Source organism: Archocentrus centrarchus, chromosome 2 (assembly GCF_007364275.1).
Source record: "Archocentrus centrarchus isolate MPI-CPG fArcCen1 chromosome 2, fArcCen1, whole genome shotgun sequence".
In the NCBI taxonomy this organism is placed as follows: domain Eukaryota; kingdom Metazoa; phylum Chordata; class Actinopteri; order Cichliformes; family Cichlidae; genus Archocentrus; species Archocentrus centrarchus.
Window position 1 is genome coordinate 2,066,799 of NC_044347.1, and position 21,302 is coordinate 2,088,100.

General features: G+C 41.8%; 1 protein-coding gene across 1 annotated transcript in view; it reads right to left on the reverse strand.

Annotated features, from left to right (window-relative positions):
- Positions 1-21,302, reverse strand: part of LOC115791131 (NACHT, LRR and PYD domains-containing protein 3-like) — a 286,561-nt gene that overhangs the window by 257,139 nt on the left and 8,120 nt on the right. The gene's annotated exons all lie outside the window — the stretch shown is intronic.

Genomic DNA, 21,302 nt, shown 5'->3' on the forward strand with positions numbered 1-21,302 from the left:
GGTTTGTGATGGTGAGGCACTGGCTCGTCTGGAGTCGGATGTTCACATATATGAGCCCAAAATAGAAGCTTATTATGCTAATGATTAATTATGCTTTAATCAACTCCATACTGTTCAACAATGATGGCAAGAAAAACAAAATATTTAATATAAAGTGAAACTATCTTTTTTGGGGGGGTCTCTTTTTAAATAAATAAATAAAAACATGTATTATCTGACCTTTATTTGAAGATGAAGTCCATGCGCCTATCCTTCTCCCTATGGGGCAGCACTGCCCCCTATCGGTGCAGCACGGTACTTCCTGCCTCCCCCTGTGTGTTTTCTGACCGAGCACAGAGAATATACATGTCACACACTTTCATTCAGTATATTAGACAGACTGAATGAAAGTGTGTGACATGTATACATGTATATTTGCGATATAAAGAGAGACAGCAAGGGGCATGTATGTGACACAGCGCCACCAGAGGTGAGCCACAGCACTGCACTGGCTCACCCCGAATTCCTTCCATGTGTTTGAAAAGGCCATGCGCAAATTTCGCGATTTGGACCATTAAAGTGTGGAAATAATTCAGAAAAAAAGTTTTTTAGAACAGTTTTGTAGAACAGTCAAGCAGTCAAATGTATTTTCCCTTTTCACTGTTAGTATTTTACTTGTCATGATGGCAGAGGAGGCACTGCCTCACCTGACTGCAGGTCACTGATTCCAGGGCTGTGTCATGGACACAGGCGAGCCTATACTGCCACCTGCAGGTGGATCCTGACCTGCTGCCTCACTGCATTAAACTCCACCAGCCTCTGACTGTATGATTCACAGGAAGAAATCCACTTTAAAGGTTCATGATGTCAGTTCCTCTGGGTAATGAGATCATTTCCTGTGACTTCAGGAAGCAGTGTGAACAGCGTCTCTGTCTCTCTCTCTCACACACACACACACACACATACATACATACACCACTGTCTTCATGTTACTTCCAGTCTGTATTGTGTGTCAAACTTCACATTTCCATCTTCCTGTGGAAAGTGAAGATAAACAGCTCAGAGTAAATGTCTCATTCATCCAGCAGCTTCAATCTTTAGAGAAATCCTCTTACTGCTCTGCAGACGCTCAGCCAGCTCCTCCTGCTTCATTCTCCTCAAGAAGTCCAGTGTGATCTTCACTAATGCCTCTCTGCTGCTCCTCTGCTCTTCATCCTCCCTCTCTAAGCATTCTGGGTAATCTGGACTCAGGATCTTCTGGATCTTCTTCAGCTCGTCCTTCACAAAAGTGATGATGTTGTCCTTCAGCAGCTGGAACAGAATTCTTTATGAATGACCCAATCAGACTGAAATCATGGAGCCAAACATCAGATCCATGTTGGACACACTGACAAAGAGCAGCATGGAGATGACTGTGAGCAGAACAGATGTAACAGTAGTTGTTGTACATGTACAGACCTGAAATATGGAGTCCAGCTGTGTTTGATGCTGCTGGGCAGACTGACCACTGGGTCCCTCTGAGCTCTGCTGGTCCACTCTGTGGAGGAACCATCAAGAATGAGTTCAAATATAGGACAAAGATCATGAAGTTTTTTGCTATGTGTGAGTTCTCAGAGATCTTCATCTTGCTAAAGTTTGTAAAGCTTTGAACTGCACCTCAGATATATCAGGGCATTTTAATTAGTCTGTTTTTAATTCTTACTGATGTATTGAAAGTATATTTTACTGTTCAGTTTTCTTCTGATAAACTCAGGATGCACTGCAGCCATAATGCACCAACACATTTACTGTCCTGACATTATGTCTGATACATCAACTTCAAAATATTGAAATTCTAACACTTCATGTCAGAAACACTTTATAATATATGTGTTGCAGGTCCCAGCTGACACAGGGACTCCGGTAACAAAAAGAGTGTCTGTAAAGCAATTGTAGAGTGGAAGAGTAAGAAGCACACCAACACTCATGTCTTTCTCCAGACTGCGTATAAGTGCGAGCAGGAAGTTGCAGCAGCTTACGCAGCCGGGACTGAGAGGTGCACAAAGGTTCTGCTCCTCCACAATATCATTTAAACAGGACTATTTATGCAAAGTAAACAATTATAAACTCAATACTCATGTAGGATATAAGGGAACACTTATAAAGTGACATTTAAAATTGCAACTTTTAAACACTAATGTGGTTACATCATTTAGATGGACCACATATGCTCCCGTCATTGTCAGGCATTAATGCAACTTTACCAACATTAAGGACCTTTCTGTTTTTGCAGAAGCTCAGAGGATAAACTGAGCAAAAAGCTTCCATTTAAATAACCAAACACACTCAGAGTGGAAAACTCTCACAAACCATCTCGCTACTCTACAAGCAGGTCACTGCTCCAAAAGTCATGTTTCACACCGAAACGGAAGATTTGATCTCATTTCTGAAAATTCAGTGATTAAAACTTCAAGAAGTGCCCTCTGGGGCTCATATTACCACTTGGGGGAATTTTTCCATCCCCGGGGTTTATTGGATACCAAGAGATCAAACAGTGAAAACCAGATAATTCATGGTTCATTTCTAGCGCTGTACTCGAGGATAACAGTGGGGAGGACCGAGTGTAAGTTGTGTTAGCAGTATTTCAGCATCTATCTAGCGCCTCAGAAGAGGAGTGAAAATAAAGGGGGTAACATGTTGCAGGTAATTTCAAATGCAACGTTTCTAAATGCTCAACAAATATCAGCAAACACACAAACTAATTTGTTTGCAGTTTGTCACACAGTGTGTCTGCTAGCTGTATTTATAATAAAGATCTGTGTTGGCCTCGTGCACAGCGGCTGTGGTGTTCATGGAGTTGGTCCTATTTTCAGGGGTCTCCATTGTCCAAAAATCACTGGGTTGAGCAGGTTCTGGTGCAGGCTGTTTACATCTTAGTTACACACACAGCACAGTCAAAAAGCAAGACACAGATGGTAATGGCATAGTTAAGACTGAGACACAGAGAGAAGAGGGAAACTGCTGTTTGTGCTCCAGCACCCTCGTTACTCCTTCCTCCAGTCGAGGAGATACCTTGCAGAGACTGAATGTCTGCATAAAATCAAACTGTCATGATCCTGGGCCTGTGGCCCTGCGTTTTTGAGTTCTTTTAGTGATGTTTTGTTTTGTTGAATCTTCTGGCTGTGTTTCTTAGCTTTTCCAACAGTCTAGTTTCTCAGTTTGTTGTGTTTTGGGGTTTTTTGTTAATTATAGGTTATTCTGATATTCCTGTGTTCCCGTCTTCCTGTGTATCTGTCTTCCCGTGTTCTTGTGTGCTGGTGTTTGTCTTCACTGTTTGTGTCTCAGGTGTCTTCCATGTTCGTTGTTCCCTGTCTGGTGTCAGCTTAGGAGTTGTTGGATTCTGTTTAGTCATGTTTAGATTCCCTTTGTGTGCCAGTGTCGTTATGTGTCAGTCTGCATTACTTCCTGTTTTATTTTGACAGTTCCTTGTTTCCTGTGTGCTTGTGTTTTGCTTTACCTCCCTGAGTCTCGTTAGTGTTATTCTGTTCTCCTGTTTGCCCCGGCTGTTTCCACTCACCCCTCATGTCCCCTGTGTATTTATTGTCTGAGTTTCCCCTGGTCACTTGTCAGAGTCTTGTTGTCTTGTGGCTGTGTTTTCCTGTGCTCTCCAGTTCTTCAGACCTCCAGGAATCTTTTGTTATTTTTCCAGTATAGGTTTCCATTGTTTTGCTGCGTTAGTTTATTTTTCACCATTCCCTTTGTTCTGTTACCTTTATTACGGCAACAGAACATTTAACACCCTCTCCTGTGTTCTGCTTTTGGGTCCTCACCACCTCTCCACGCCACATGGCCTGCACCCTCGAACCGTGACACAAACTGTCCAAATGATCCAGGGCGATGAGCATGCGCCATTGCAAGAAGTTATTAGTGGTCAGAAATATACAAACGCAAAATGCAAATAAGCATAAAAGCCCTCCTGGCAGTGTTCACCTTAGCAGTTACTGGAAAAAAGACAAGACGGACAGAATATCACTACAATACACACACTGCTCAGTGCTATTTATACTCTTCCCCTTTCTTTGTCTAAGATTTGTGCTGAGTCAGCACTTTTGGAGACATAATCATCAGCCCCATATGTCAAGTCTTCCTTTCTGTGGCCATCACCTAGTGCTCATTAAAAAGGGTTCATAACTGCTCAGACTTATGCTATCTAAACGTGGGAGAGGTTCTGAGGCCAAATTTGCCTAAGGGCTGGTTGTTTGGGCAGATTTACGCTTTTCAGGCAACAGGTGGGATTGGTGTCCTCAACATGACCCCGATGAGGGCATTTTAACAAACTCCTGAGCTAGGCATGAATGTTGGAATGAGCAAGAAGTTCAATGGCCGACCACAGCAAACGATGGGATAGGGTAGCAGAAACTCTGAGATGAGCTAGAAGTTCAACACCGGGACATAGCAGAAGATGAGAGACGGATAGCATAAGCTTTGGGGCCCTGAACATGAATAAGAGCAGCAGGCCTCAAATCCCCCCTACCAACTTTAGACACACAGTGTGAAGTTTATTTCAGTGTAAGAAGCAGTTTAGTTGCAAATAAACAGAAGTAGGAACAATAATTGTAAATATCAGCATTGAGGTATTTTAAAAACAATGGTCAGTAATGATTACATCAGGTGTAGCAGAGATGAGTTCATGTTGATGATGCTGAGATTCATTCACTGAGTTCGACCTTTAGACCAACAGGACACTGTCAGTGTGGGGGGGGAAGATCGCCTGTGAAACTCAGGGTTACATCTTGTTGAATTCAGTCGTGTAAACCCACAAAGAGCAGCAGCAGCTGATCACAGTCTGCTGGGGCAGACTGTAACATATTATTGTGAGCTGTGATTCTTCTCCCCACACTGAGCCACTACAACTGATCTTAGGGATCCCCCACCTGCTGAACCCCACTGTAACCCCTGACTGGGCTCATTTTCCTGTTCAGGTGATGAGGCAGAGTGACCCTCTACTGTGTAGGTAACAGCAAACAGAGCTTTTTACAAAGGATCTTTATCTTGTGATTGAAATAAAGTTTGCATTCTCATGTAATAATATTTTATTATTACATTATTGTAGCATGAGGTCCGGTTAGCTTTACACAAAAACAGCAGGTAGAAACGTCCTCCAAAGAACTACTTTTACTTTCTTACTTGGAGTACATTTCAGAGCCTGTACTTTTTACTTTTACCTGACTAAAGAAGCTGAACCAGTACCTCAACTTTTACTAGAATATTTTTAACACACTTATCAGTAAGCACAGAATGTCAGTACCTCTGCCCACCTATCACACCTACCTAAGACCCACACCAACACACAGCATGGGCTGTGATTGGTCCTTCATTCTTCTTCTTCAGTCCTCTTCTTTTTGAGGTTTTAAGCCAGTTGGCAGACATCTGTTACATGACGCTGCCTCCATAACAGAACTGCATTATTTGTGCCGGTGGGCCAAAAATAACATTTTTATACAGAACAGGTGGACCATATGACTTTGGACATGCCTGCTCTAGTGGGGCCACAGCATTACAAGAGCACTATCTATTAACATCACATGGTATAACCTCAGTCCATCAATGCAGAAAGTATTACATCTATGTAAGTTAGGGTTAACTTTTTAAGTATAATTTAATGTATCCATTTAATAAATGGATTCATCTCACAAGATGTGTTTTTCCAAGATTTTATGCAGTATGAATATTTGTGTATGGAGTGTTTTCTTTTTTTCATTAGAGGTTTTCAGTGTGTTACTGCTTTAGTTCATGTTAGAATAAGTGTGTTTTTAATATCTTGACGTTGTGTATTTAATGGACTGATGTTTGCTTCTGACAGGTGGTGGGTGAGGGAACGACGTGTTTGCACTGCAGTTTCTATCCAACAACATCAAGCAGTTAAATTAAAGAGTTCATGTTACTGACAGCTCACCTCTCTGCAGCAGACGCACGCTGACCTTTAAGATCAATGGGTCGATCTGCAGACTGGTCACTCTTTAAGGACACACAGCTGGGTTCAGGTTCAGGTTCAGGTTCAGGTTGGTTCCTGTGAACAATGATGCAGCAGTGATGTGAGTGCTGAGCTGTGACATGGAGAAGAGTCATGGACAGTTAGAGATGGTCATCTCACCTCTGAGCTTTGGTCTGGCTCTCATGTTCCCCACACAGAGTGGTTTTAGAGGGAGGGACTCCCTCCTCTCTGTCCTCACACTGATCCATGCTGCTGAATTCACACCAGCTCACACACACTTTCTACCTTCACCTGCAGAGGAAACACACATCATTGATGCTCACATCAACTGAAATCCTCCTTTTACCCTTTTCAAGCTCTTCATATTTTATAATATCACACTTTGATCTTCCTTTGTGAAATCAGCCGCTCTGCTGTCAGCAGACCTGTCCATGTTTCTGATTGGTCACATGCTGCAAACTCCTGGAGCTCTATGGAAAACCCCGGGTTAGCTTATTGATGATACTTTATTGATCCCACAATGGGGAAATTACAGTTAACAGAACTCCATCCAAGAAGACAAACAGAACAAACATAGGGAGATAGGTGAACTGTGGCCATGCTGCCCCCCTTCTGGAGGCGCTGCCATTAAAAAGACAGAAACAATAGTGAAAACATATAGGGATGAGTGAGGAAAAAAATCATCTCATACTTTGTATACATTCACACATACACAGTATAAGGTTACAAAAACCTCTGCGACAGGGCAGAAACATATAGCATGGGAGCACTAGGGTGGGGAGGGATGGACAGGGGAGCCAGCGGAGGCGAGTGGGGGTGGGGGGCGGGGTCGGGCTACTGTGGGGCTGACTCAAACTCCCTCCTCAGCTAACAGTTCTGATAAGATGTAGAGTTCATCAGCAGCTAGGTCAGAGAGATCAGTCCAACACAGGTCAGAAGAAGACAGGACAGCGGGGGCGTAGAGCATCTGTTTACAAACATCCCGGAGACAATTTGATAAGCAGCAGTCCAAGAACGCCAGGGAGCCAAATTCCTGATTCTATGACTTGTTTTGGTACAGACTGTACTGATTAAATTGTTGACAGCCTTCAGTCTTACTGGCACCTCTCTGTGGAGAAAAATCCAATTCACCTGACCTGGAAATCTGCTTATTGATGTGATATTGACCCAGAATCAGTGTGAGGTTAACAGTGTGTGAATATTTATCATCAGGGTTCTCCATCCAATCAGTTCTATGTGACAGGAAGTAAATGAAGGGTGTTTTCCATATTTAAGGAGAGCCAGTCATGAAGATCAGAGTGTAGTTCATCTTTTTACCAGCAGAGAGCGACAAACCATCAACTCAGAGTCAAACTTCTTCACAGTAAAGGAGACGTTGAGTGATCACATGTAATAATAATCATTATTATCAAATGTAATAATATCATTATTATCAAATGTAATAATATCATTATTATCACATGTAATAATAATCATTATTATCACATGTAATAATATCATTATTATCACATGTAATAATAATCATTATTATCAAATGTAATAATATCATTATTATCAAATGTAATAATATCATTATTATCAAATGTAATAATATCATTATTATCACATGTAATAATAATCATTATTATCACATGTAATAATAATCATTATTATCAAATGTAATAATATCATTATTATCACATGTAATAATAATCATTATTATCACATGTAATAATAATCATTATTATCAAATGTAATAATATCATTATTACATTTGATAATTAATCATTATTATCACATGTAATAATATGATTATTATCACATGTAATAATAATCATTATTATCACATGTAATAATAATCATTATTATCAAATGTAATAATATCATTATTATCACATGTAATAATAATCATTATTATCAAATGTAATAATATCATTATTATCACATGTAATAATAATCATTATTATCAAATGTAATAATATCATTATTACATTTGATAATTAATCATTATTATCACATGTAATAATATGATTATTATCACATGTAATAATAACCCTTCAGTCAGACTCAGTGGTTTTTATTTGGACACTGAACAGACTCAGCATCAAACTGGAGAACTGGAGTCCATGAAGATAAAATGCTGCTGCTGCTGTGGTCCTGCTGCATCACTGACTGAAACTGTCACATTTACTAAACACTCCTGATACCAGTCACACACTCTTAGTTTCATACTCGATACATTCAGCCGTTTCCTCCATTTCAGTCCATGTTTGACATTCTGTCAGAAACACTGAAGTCACATGATCTGTAGACTGTTCCAGATGTTAGCAGCTGCAGGCTGAAACATTGGTTAGTGAGGCACGCCCAGCTTAAAGTCACAGTTTCTCTGTGTACCTGTCAGCTGGTCCAGAGCAGGTTATATTCAGAGTCTGAGTTTCAGATCAGATGGAAGCTCCAAGCTTTCCCTGATTCTTCTCCAACATGATCCGAGTGTGATCCAGACTCTCTGCAGGAAGCTGTTTTCCACATGCTGAGGCAGATCTCACTCACAGCACAGAAGGAAGCAGCCAGTAAAGTCAGAGCAGAGCTAAATGGACGGGTCTGTGTGGAGGTCGATTATCAGGAGATTCGGGCAGTCAGATCAATTTCTCTCTGATCTGAAGGGATGTCCACGTCTCCTTCATGAGGCTGTGGGACAGAGTCAGACCTGAGTGCTCTGATGCTTCACATTAGAAACAAACTGCAGCACTGAGTGGAAACATCAGCAGGTTCACCTCTGACCTCACAGGATGAACAACATTCTGCAGCACTGCTCTCTGTGTTATTTACAGCACCAGGGTCGCTCCTGCTCTTAGATTTGGATCTTCTTTATAGATCTCTGTCACCTGTTCCTCTGATGATGTCACTGACTGCAGTAGGCGGAGTTCATTTGATCCATTTTGTGTGGAAGAAGAGTCACATGACCAATCAAAGGCTCCCTGTGATGTGAGCGTGCTCAGAGCCTGAAGCAGGATGTCTGAGTTCACAGGAAGTTGATAACTGTTGGGATACCTGTTATCTCTCACTGGGGTTGGAGGTTTGGTTAAGCCAGCTAACTCAAAGAAAGCCTGGATCTGTTAAACCTGATGCTGCCCTCTGCTGCACTTTTGATATTTGCTGTTGTTGCTGAGCTTTGTGTGTGTGAGCTGCAGGAATTAGAGCAGCAACAGGAGCTGCAGTCAGAGGCAGAGTTTCTGACTGTGACCATGAAACATGTGGTGGATACAGATCACAGAAACTGTGATGATGATTTCAAAGACACAGTGTGAATATGCCAGATTGAGCCATACGGGTGGCCATTGCACCAGTAGTGCAATTAGTTAGAGCAATAATCACAGCAGGTTGTTGCCGTTCACATCTAGATAAGAACTTTAATTGTTATAATATACAGCAATGTCCAATACTTTATTGCCATCAGGTAACTGCATTACATTTACACCTGCACAAGTTACCTTTCATCACTCCCCAGTTAGCATCTCCCCCAGGTCACAGTGAAACATACAGCAATACTCAGCTGTACAACTCAGGGGATTTTTTTACTGGACTGTACACTGCTAATATTTCACTCATTTATTCAAAACAGCTTTTAAAAAGACACAAATATTTAAATACAATTGCATCTAACCAATCTGGACAACTTACTAATGTTTTGCCCTCCAGGACTCGTCTAACACTGTGGCTTTAAGTGTCATGTGGGAACTATATAAATGATCCAAAGTGCAGATTAGTCACTATGAAAACAAAAGTAAACAGCACAGTGCGACTCTTATGGATGATGATCTGGCATTATTTCTGACGCATGGGCAACTTTCCTGTCAGTCAACACTGCAACTCAATAAAGACATAAAGTTAGAGAAGTGCAGACAAATGTAACAGTTACACAAACTGATTAAACAATGAAGTAGGATGTCACAGAGTTACTTTTGATAAATTAACCATAAATTAACCTGAAAAATATAGCATCTGCTCAGAGCATTGATCAGAGTAGAATGCTGCCATTCACGTCCAGATTGTGACTGAAGCAACTGGTGTCCCCCCCAGAAAGAGCAACCTGACAGGCAACTACTCTCTCAACAAATAACTCTACCTTTATCAAACTCTGGAAAGCACTTGAAATGACACATTAAAATATATAGTGTGAATGATTTACACAGAATAAGTACATATTTAAATACAGTAACTGAACAATAAAATGAAAAACAATAGGGTAGCATTTTCAGTTGCACCACACATTTATCGACACTACAGGGAAAAGCAAACTTACAAAGTATCAAACACCATTCAGAGAGGCTCTAAGAAATGGATCAGCAGCCTCGGCCCAGTGAATGGAGCCGGCATCATCAGGACCGGCATCATCTGAGGAGCTCTGCTTTGTGCATCTGTTCAGCTCACTGCAGAGATCTGTGAGGTTCATCTATGTGTCTGCTCCCATTGCCACCTGTGGCCACAGGCTGCTGTCTCTGCACATCACACTCTCATCCCGCCCTGCCCACAGACTCCATTACACTGAGAAATGCTCCCTCTTCTAAGAATGCACACACATATTTAGAGATGATAGCATACACTCCAGACACCCAGGACACACATGTACAGTCTGAACTATCTGTTCAACAATCACTCAACTATGCAAAAAGACACTGAGGAATCAGAACCAACTCTATACCCAGGATAAAGCGTTTCAGTGAATGTGGTGTTGAAGGTGTGGAAGTGGATAAGAGTGTCAGAGGAGACTCTGTAGAAGGACAGAGTGCCAGCAGGACAGTCCACATACACTGCTACTCTGTTAGAGACAGAGGAGGAGGAGGAGGAGGATGTTTTTCTATCATTGTGACAGACAGAACGAGGACGATCATCAGTGCAGAACAGACTCCAGGACTGATCATTCCCTCCAAACCAACAGTCAGCACGGCCTCCTTTCCTTCTGATTCCGCTGTAACTCACTGATATACAAACCTTTCCGCTCCACTCGACCTCCCAGTAACAGCGAGCAGTCAGATTATTTCTACACAGCAGCTGATGATAAACATCAAACCTGTCTGGATGATCAGGATATGACTGAACCTCCTTCACACGCATCACCTTCCTGTTGTTTTCAGACAGTTTGAGGTTTCTGTTCACTGTGTTTGTGTCGACTGGGAGTTGACAGGAATCTGATGGAGAGAACAAACACAATCCAGCTGCAGTAATTGATCCAACATCTGTTCATTGATTGACACTTTGATGATGATCAGAGATGTGAATGAGTGATGTGACAGTTTGAAGATGGTTGAATGTGTGCTGCTTTGTTTTCATCAATCACATTAAAAACACACTTACACTTCCTCAGACCTGGGATCAGCCATTGCACTCCAGCAGGCTCCAACCTGGAAAAAAAAAAAAAGGGGGGGGGGGGGGGGGGGGGGGGGGGGTTGTTCTTAAAAACTTAAACCTACGCTTTTTTTTTCTCTAGCTTGAAATATGCTGAACTAGTTAACTCTCAATGTAGGGTGAGTTTGAAGAGAATTTCAAGGTTTCTTCATCAATTTCAATGGGAAAAATTTTAAAACATTTTAGGGCTGGGCTCCGCCCTCAATGTTTCAGAGACTAGCAATACTCCTGGTCAGAACCTTCCAGTGCTGGCCTATACAGGCTTTGGGTCAGTACCCATCCACAAGTCCCAAGTCCCAACTGCGACAGCAGCAACAGCAGCAACAGCAGCAACAACAGCATCCAGGAAGAATTCCAAAAGCCCACCAATCCTGACACGGACACACCGTCCAATCAGCTCGTCTCTCACCGACCAAACACTCTCTCGGCGTCTGCACCTGTGCTTTGCTCCCACCTGTCTCTGGTTTGCAGGTAGCTCCCAGTGGATATCCTGTCCTCTTTTCCTGTGCCTGCTTTGGATTTCTCTTTGATGGACTTTGTGTTTCCTCATTTTGGACTTTTGCATTTGGCCCAATAAACGCTCCTTTTTCTCACTTCCTTCCTGCCTCTGGATCTGCACCTGGCTCCTATCTAAATGCACTGATTTATTGCATTGTTGTCACTTCCATTGTTTTATAGTGTGTGTTGGCTTTTCAAAGCACACTGTGACCTTTGTCTATGAAAGAAATGCAGAAATGCATTTGTGCAGGGCTGCTGCCTTTAAATGAAAACATCTCCCTGTGGCTGTCAGCTTCTACCACAGCTCTGATTAGAAAACTTTGATCAGTTTGTTCTTCTTTGGATCAAGCTAGGCTAACAGTTTCCTGCTTCCAGTGTTTGTAGGAAGCTAGGATCAATATGTCCTCGGCCTCTCTGTGCACACATTCATCTGATCTGAATCAGGCTCAGAGGGAAAAATTAGTTTTCCCAAAATCCTGCACTGTTAAATATCCTGAGATATCTGCAACCTGTTCCTGGAGACGTTCTCCTTGGCGACCCTCTACATTAATATCCCTTATTGTTCACTTCCAAGAGTGTTTTTGTTGTGAGCAAAGGAAAAATGTTCCTGCATGTGTGATTGTTGATGTCACATGTGCATGAAACAAACAGGAAGTGAGTGAAGGACACAGGAAATGCTTCCAGCTCTTCCTCCTCTATCAGACATCCTCTCCATACCTGAGAGTGTCCGGTCTCCAGCGTGGATCCTTCAGTCCAGCCAACAGCAACTTCATTCCTGGTTCTCTTGGATGATTGTAGCTCAGGTCCAGCTCTCTCAGATGGGAGGGGTTGGAGTCCAGAGCTGAAGCGAGAAAAGTACAGCCTTCCTCTGTGATCAGACAGCCTGACAGACTGCAGACACACAAGACAATCATCCATTTGCGGCAATGATTTTCTTTTTGTCAGATAAAATAAGATCTATCCACAAATTCAATTTATTTTTGCTGTACCTATAAGTGACAATTCCCAACAGACAACAACAGCCATCTCAAGTTGTTTAATCCTATAACGCCAGGTGACTGCCGCTCAAGCACCCATTACCTGCCCCCACAAGCTGTGAACAGCTGGTTAACACCGAGCGTACCACCGCTGAGGCGGCTGATCAAAGGAAATTTGAGTTACTGTAGATACGCAACTGTTTGTCCTATCAGAAAAATTCTAATGGTTTCTGAAAGCTGGGAAATTGGGCTTCACACCCAACACAGGATTGTTATCAGCCAATTCGAATGTTATCAGTCCATTGAATGCACATTATTAACAGTTATCAGACCCATAGTTAAGGGCCAGGAGGGGCCGTCTCCACCTCCTAGCCTATCAAAAAGGTTGTTATCATCATTCTAACTGAGGAACACTCTTCCAGTGTGACGTGGATTTGAAGCAGGTGGTTTTTATGGTAATTTTTGTAAGTCTGGCAAGTCTTTGAACAGTAGCACTTTTGAAGTACGCTGTGTCACAGATGACACATTCGTTGTAGGGTTAACCCTATAATGCCAAATGTGGTGTCTGAGACACAAAGTACTTCATATGTCCCACTGTTTGTGGACTTCCGGCAGCAATTATTGTAATAATGGGTGTGAAGTGCAATTTCTCAGCTTTCAGAAACCATTTGAATTTTTCCGTTAGGACAAATGGTCGTGTAATTACAGTAATTCAAAGTGTGTTTGAGCAGATGTCTCAGCGGTGTTAACCAGCTGTTCACGGCAGGTAAGGGAAGGTCACAGGTGTTTCGGCGGCAAACTTCTGGTGTTAAAAGGACTAAAAACTCAATCCACAGTTTTTGGAGGAAGTGAAATGCTGAGTTAGTCGAACCTCGGATTCAGGAGGAACAATGCGGTTTTCGTCCTGGTCGTGGAACTCTGGACCAGCTCTTTATCCTCTCAAGGATATTCGAGTGTGCGTGGGAGTTTGCCCAACCAGTCTACATGTGCTTTGTGGACTTGGAGAAGGCATTCGACCGTGTCCCTCGGGGTGTTCTTTGGGAGGTTCTGCGGGAGTATGGGGTGTCTGGCCCATTGTTGCGGGCCATTCAGTCCTTGTACAACCACAGTGAGAGCTTGGTCCGTATAGCCGGTAATAAGTCGGATTCGTTTCCTGTGGGTGTTGGACTCCGTCAGGGCTGCCCTTTGTCACCGATTCTGTTCATAATTTTTATGGACAGAATTTCTAGGCGTAGCCAGGTGGCGGAAGGCTTTTTCCTTGGTGGCCTCAGAGTCTCATCTCTGCTTTTTGCAGATGATGCGGTTCTGTTGGCTTCATCAGGGGGTGGCCTCCAGCTCGCAGTGGAACGGTTCGCAGCCGAGTGTGAAGCGGCTGTTATGAGAATCAGCACCTCTAAGTCTGAGGCCATGGTCCTCAGCCGGAAAAGGGTGGAGTGCCCTCTCCGGCTCAGGAACGAGTTCTTGCCTCAAGTGGAGGAGTTTAAGTATCTCGGGGTCTTGTTCACGAGTGATGGGAGAAGGGAGCGGGAGATCGACAGGCGGATCGGGGCTGCTTCTGCAGTGATGCAGACGCTGCACCGGTCCGTCGTGGTGAAGAGGGAGCTTAGCGTAAAAGCGAAGCTCTCGATTTACCGGTCGATCTACGTTCCTACCCTCACCTATGGTCACGAGCTTTGGGTAGTGACCGAAAGAATAAGATTGCGAATACAAGTGGCAGAAATGAGTTTCCTTCTAAGGGTGGCTGGCCTCTCCCTTAGAGATAGGGTGAGGAGTGCGGCCATCCAGGAGGGGCTCAGAGTAGAGCCGCTGCTCCTCCACATCGAAAGGAGCCAGTTGAGGTGGCTCGGGCATCTGATTAGGATGCCTCCTGGCCGCCTCCTGGGTGAGATGTTCCGGGCATGTCCCACCGGGAAGAGGCCCCGTGGTAGACCCAGGACATGCTGGAGAGATTATGTATCTCGGCTGGCCTGGGAACGCCTTGGGGTCCCTCCGGATGAGCTGGAGGAGGTGGCTGGGGAGAGGGAAGCCTGGGCTTCTCTGCTTAGGCTTCTGCCCCCGCGACCTGGCCCCGGATAAGCGTAAGAAAATGGATGGATGGATGGATGGATGGATGAAATGCTGAGTATGACCCAAAGCCAAAGAACGCCATCCCGATAATTAAGCATGGAGGTGGAAACAGAATGCTTTAGGGGCTATTTTACTGCTAAGGGTCAGGACAACTTGTGGGGCCAATGGATAGGGCCATGTGCCATAAAATCTTGGACAAGAACCTCCTTCCCTCAGCCAGAATGCTGAAGATAGGTCATGGGTCATGACCCAAAACACACTACCAAGGCAACAAAGTTATGTTCCAAGATGGCGGTGTGGACAGACGCAGTGGTCCACAGCTCACAAGCTCTTCTTTTCCTCTTTTTTCTACTCTTTCTATTTTTTATTTGTGAGTTCTCTTCAAGCTCAGTGTACATTCTGTATAGTGACAATAAAGGTGTTCTAGTCTATTCGAAGTAGTGGCTAAAGAAGCCCATTAACAGCACATGGAGTGTCCTGGCCAGGCTCCAGACTTCAGTATTACAGAAAATGTGTGTAGGAAGCAGGGTTATTATAGTTTTGAATTTTTACATTATAGTTTAGTTTTAGTTTGTTTTTACTTTTTTCTTTAATTCAGTTAGTTTAAATTAATATTCAGAGTGGTTTTGCTTGTTTTTATTAGTTTTTATTTTTCATTTAATGCTTAGTTTTAGTTTAGTTTTCATTAGTTTTAGTATTAGTTTTTTCATACTTTGTCAGGTGCAAGATTGCAGGTGCAAGAGTGACTACTGTGCAATAAAAACTCAACAACTAATTGCTCACAAGACAGCAGCATGATGTGCTAAATGTGTGTAATATTACACACATGAACATAAACCGGGAGAAACATAAAGAAAAATATGAACTCCAAAATCCAATAAACTCTAAAATCAACATCAACATCAGTGCAGTAGATTAACAACACGTACATGTGGTTTTTTACAAAAACAAACTGAGCTCTTTGAAGGAATCAAAGCTCAAATCCAGCTGTATCTTGATGTTACCCACGACATGAAGCTGGTCGGAGCTGTTTAGAGAGCTAGCTTGGTTAGATGTTCGCTAATTTGATGGGGCCTCTTTACCAACGTTATGCTTGTGTAGCTGGATTATATGTGTCGGCTACTTTGTGGTCGTGTGCTGGTGTTTTATATGCAGTGCCGTCTGGGACTGTCTCCTCTTTGGGTTTCTGTAGCTGCCTAGTGTGCGCTTCTCAGGTAGACTTTGATGTTGGTGGTTTTTTCCGGACTGAGAAGTGTTCTGCATATTTTTCATCATCCACAGAAAGAAACTCGCTTCTATCTGTGCTATCGTACTCAAAGAAAAGCTGCTTTCTCGGCAGACCGCTGCCATTACTTTTCAGACGACCACACACATGCATGCACACAGTTGTGGCACTCCCAGCTTAAACTACTGTTGCACAAAAAAAATGATTTCATGTCAATCCACAAGGGCCTTTAAATGAAGTAACAAAAATGACGGTCATTTTATCTTTAATTTCAGTTTCTTTTAGTTTTGTCAACCCACACTATAGTTTTAGTTGGTTATTGATTTTTGCTTTTAATTATAGTTTTTATTTATTTCAGTGAACAAAAATGTTTTTTCAATTTCAATTTTCATTATTTTGTTTGTTTTAATCACGTGTGAAAACCTTGGTAGGAAGCAGAAACTTTGAGTTGCAATGTGGCAGCCAAGAAACCTAAAGGATTTAGAGAGTTTCTGTTAAGAGCAGTGGGCCAAACTCCTATCTGACATGTATGCAAACCTTACGACGGAGTATTAGGGCCACATTGAAAAAAAAAATTAAAATGTGCATTTCGAGAATAAAGTCAAAATTTCGAGAATAAAGTCGTAATTTCGAGAAAAAAAGTCAAAATACTATTTCGAGAATAAAGTCAAAATTTCGAGAATAAAGTCCTAATTTCGAGAAAAAAGTCAAAATACTATTTCGAGAATAAAGTCGAAATTTCGAGAATAAAGTCGTTTCAAGTCAAACAGCTGCCACGCGACGTCTGCTATACCCTCTCCAGTATGCCTTGCGTGGATGAGTTAGTGAAACTATATTTCAAAATCGGTTTTAGTAATAAGGAAATTCTTTCTCTTTTAGCGCATAAACACGATGTAGTTATAAGTATAAGGACGTTGAAGAGATGGTGCAGAAATCTGTGTCTAGTCAGAAGGAAAAATCACACAGATTTGGAAGAATTGGCCGGATTTGTGCAAAATGAAATAGCTGGCAACGGACAGATGCAAGGATATCGGTGGTTACACCTTCGTGCATTACAGAGGGGGTATGTTGCATCACAAGACACAATAAGGCAGCTGATCAAGTTGTTTGATCCTGAAGGTGTGGAGCTCAGGCGGGCGCGCCGTCTGAGACGCAGGCATTACCGTAATAAAGGCCCAAATGCTCTGTGGCACATGGATTCGTACGATAAACTGAAGCCCTATGGCATTGGCATCAATGGCTGCATTGATGGTTTTAGTCGCTATGTTGTGTGGATGGAAGCCTACAGAACAAACAACGACCCAAAGGTGATTGCTGATTACTTCATCACATCTATTGCGCGCTTGGGAGGATGTCCGGAGCGTCTGCGCGCTGACAGGGGGACAGAAAATGGACATGTTGAAAACATGCTTGTCTTTTTGCGAAGGAACCACACTGACAGTTTTGCAAGAGACCGAAGTTTTGTCTATGGGCGCAGCACCGCAAACCAGCGTATTGAGTTTTGGTGGGGAATCTTGAGAAAACAAAGTGCACAGTTTTGGATCAATCTTTTCCAAACTCTCCAAGATGATGGGCATTTCTCCGGTGATTTTTTGGATAAAAGCTTAATTCAGTTCTGCTTCCTAAACCTTGTTCAGGTACGTTTCCGAGCTCATTACCCTTGCTTTCGTTATCCACATCTTCCATCATAAAGTCAGCATTGTTTTAATTAGAGCATATTTGGAATATTAATATTTGGTATTGGAGCGCATAATTCTCAAAAAATTCGCACACCTGACTATTTTTATTAGGACTATGCGCGCAACAGCAGCAACAGAAAAATTAAAAGCTTCAGTATGATGTTTTCATTATCTTTTTATTCAGGAAGAACTTAATGAAGTCGTGACAACCTGGAATTCCCACAAAATAAGGCCAAAGGCGGGTCACGAGGTGACTGGAGGCCGTCCTGTTTTGATGTACACACTTCCAGAGATGCATGGCGCTGAAGACTGTCTTAAGACTATTGATTTGGAGGAGCTGGCCCTATGTAAGGAGGAGTGCACCCCCAAAAGCCAGTACCCCTGTGATGAAACTGTATTTGATCTCTGCTGTCTTCTAATGCAGGAAAAAGGATGGGATGCTCCAAGAGATGCATTTTCTGCTGCTGAATTGTACTTGTTACTAAGAAATGAAATACTGCTAAATATTTAAGGCAGGATAGTCCTCTAAGGACGTTAATTGGTGTGAGCTGTCAGATTTCAGAAGCCTGGTACTGAAACCATGAAGTCCTCTAAATGTGGACAATTTAACAGAGTATAAAAGCTATTTCTACCCATAACATGGGCCTACTTGTAAAACTTTATTTTCACAATGAAAGTATTCCTTTTTTCCCCTCTGACTACCTTAATCAGTGTTTGCTGTGAAGGAGCGATGTATATATGAAGGCTGAAATAATTTGTGGTGGGTTAACTATGCTTTTATTCTTCAATTTAATTTGTGTTAAACTGTCAAGGACTGACTCAACATGAAGGTTACCATAACAGTCTACAAGAATATTGGCTGTAACAATGGCACAACATGCTGGAGTATTAAAAGATTGTATTGTAGAGGATGCAATGTGCACTTAATTTCCTGCAAAATTACTCAGGTGCCAGTCACTAGACACAAAATCTTTAAATAGAAAACTCTTTATTTCACTAACTTTTTGTGCTATCTAGCTATTAAGTCTTGATTATTAACTTAACTGATTGTTAAACAGATCATACAGAAATGAAACTGGTGCACTTTTAAAAACATCAAATTATGAACATTCTTTGGTGCATTTGTAAAGAAAATTAAGATAACATAAAAAGAAATAACAATTTCCATTACTTTAAAATGACAAAAAAAATAAAAAAAAATAGCATGGCATACTCCCAGAATTAATATGATTTGTGCAGTTACAGATCAATCATGTAAAACTTGTGGCTTCATCACAGTTGTCCTGTGTGTACTTGGGAAACCATATCCTAAGGCACAAAACTGAAATACATTTTTGCAGCAGCAGTTCAATGCAGTTCAGTGACTATATGAAGAAAAAATACATTGTCTAAATTATGAACATACTAAGCAACATAAAACCCTGAAGATGTAACAATGGGAAATGTCACATGAACGGGAAATCTTACATGTGCACATTCACAAATATTGATTAGCCAATTGAAAAGCATAGGAATCCCTTGGAGGATGTAATTGGTATTCACATTAGCTTGCTGTAGCTGCTTAGAACAGATGTAAACGTGTCTATTCACAAGAGTCTGCACATGTTGGTTTTATTTTACAATAACTTTAAATAAAATATGATGCTCACCTACCATATCAAGTGCAGATTCAATCCAACAATATTTTGTCAGTGAAGATTTGAAAAATATCAATAAGGTCCTAACTGTCTGTTATTTACATTTATTTTATATGAATCACTTATTACAATTTTGTAATAACATCTACACACAAAGACATGTCATTTCCAATTCAGCACCTTTTAAAACAGATATGCAGTTGCTGATAGCTTAGAACCCAGCTTGTGAGAAATGTACTTGAAGTGGCCCTGTAAAAACAGATATCAAAAAAGTCCAGTATAGGCCACTAGTATAACCGGACAGAACAGATGAGACTTGAAGACAAAGTACACCTAAGAAAAGGAAATAAACAGTTGTAGGTGTTTCTATCGGTTAACTAAGGCTGTGATCTTTTTCACCATTTTAAACTTATTAGCCTGGCAACAGCATAGCCAGAATTATGGCTAAGGGGCCACATAATAATGCTACACAATATCCATCACCCAAATGTTGCTTTCAAGAATTTCGTTGAATTCAGCACGAAAGTCAGGGAAATTTTCATAGCTATCAGGTAGCTGTAGGAACATGCCACATGTTCGTCCTATTGGACGTCTTGTAAAATCAGACATTACTGTAAACTCCACAGTGACACTGTCTGACACAATCAAATCAGAACCTGTGCAGAATCTCAGAAACTTCCCTAGTTTTTCTTCATTGAGTTCTCTGATATACCTTTTGAGATGATGCTCAACCTCTTTTTGCTTTGCTGTCATATCACCTGGAAACTTTAACAGCCTTGTCACCTTTTTAGATGTGGGTTTAAGGTCATCGTACATCTTCCTTAGCTTCTCATAATGCAGACTGATTTGTGGTTTTGCAATATCCCTCCAACAATCAATTACAAACATTGGCTTTTGCACAAGTTCTTTGTGTGAAATTTCAATCAAAATTGATTGTAGATTTTCTGCTGAGGCTCTTCTTCTGCACTCATAGTTGTCAAGGACCTCAAGAAGGTCATCAGCTTCAATGGAAGAGAAGTCCTGTAAAGCCTGTCTGAGGATCTCTCGCTCCTGGCAGCTTACAAACTGAAGAAAGACTTCTGTCAGGTCACTGTACACTACTCCAAATAACATCTCCTCAACAAAAGGGGATGCAAGCTTGATGGGAAGGTAGTGGCAATCTTGGTATCCTCTCAAGAAAATTCTGCCAATAGCTTTCCAGGTGTCAGCCTTGAAATCATGTCTGATGAAGGGCACTTTCACCGATGTACCAAGAGTGCAACGATCATAGAATTCTTGCCAAAAGGCACTAAAGATATCTCTGAGTACCCCTGAGCCACTACCAGCTTCCTCAGAATTATCTGGAAGTAGTCGCCTCACTGTCAGTTGTGTAGTCAGAGTGTCTGGGTCAGAAAATGCTTCAATCATATCATTGAAACAATTTGCGTGGTGTATGGTTAGCATTTTTGTTTGAGGTGAATGGTCAGGTGTTTCAGGCTGATAAATCAGTGTGTCAGCATTATCAAAATCATCTTCTGGGTTTGGGCCAAATGTAATTTCTGGGTCAGAGATATTATGTGGATTTTCTCCCAGTGTTACATAGTCGTGAAGAACAACTGCATCATCTGATAATATCTCTGGTAAGATAAAATGGACCTCTGAAGCCACCATGGGATCTGTGGTGACTGGCTGATTTGTAACAATTGACTGGTCAGAGGCAACTTGCTGATGAGGACTGTCCTGATCATTATCTGAGTAATTGGGTGCCGAAGAAAAGGACTGGCTGTCAGAAAATTCAATAATGTCATCCTGGCCATAAAAGTTAGAATTAACATCAGTGTGTTCTGATTCAGTGGAAGAAACATCTACAACTGATTGTTGCTTTGTGGCAATGTAGAAACG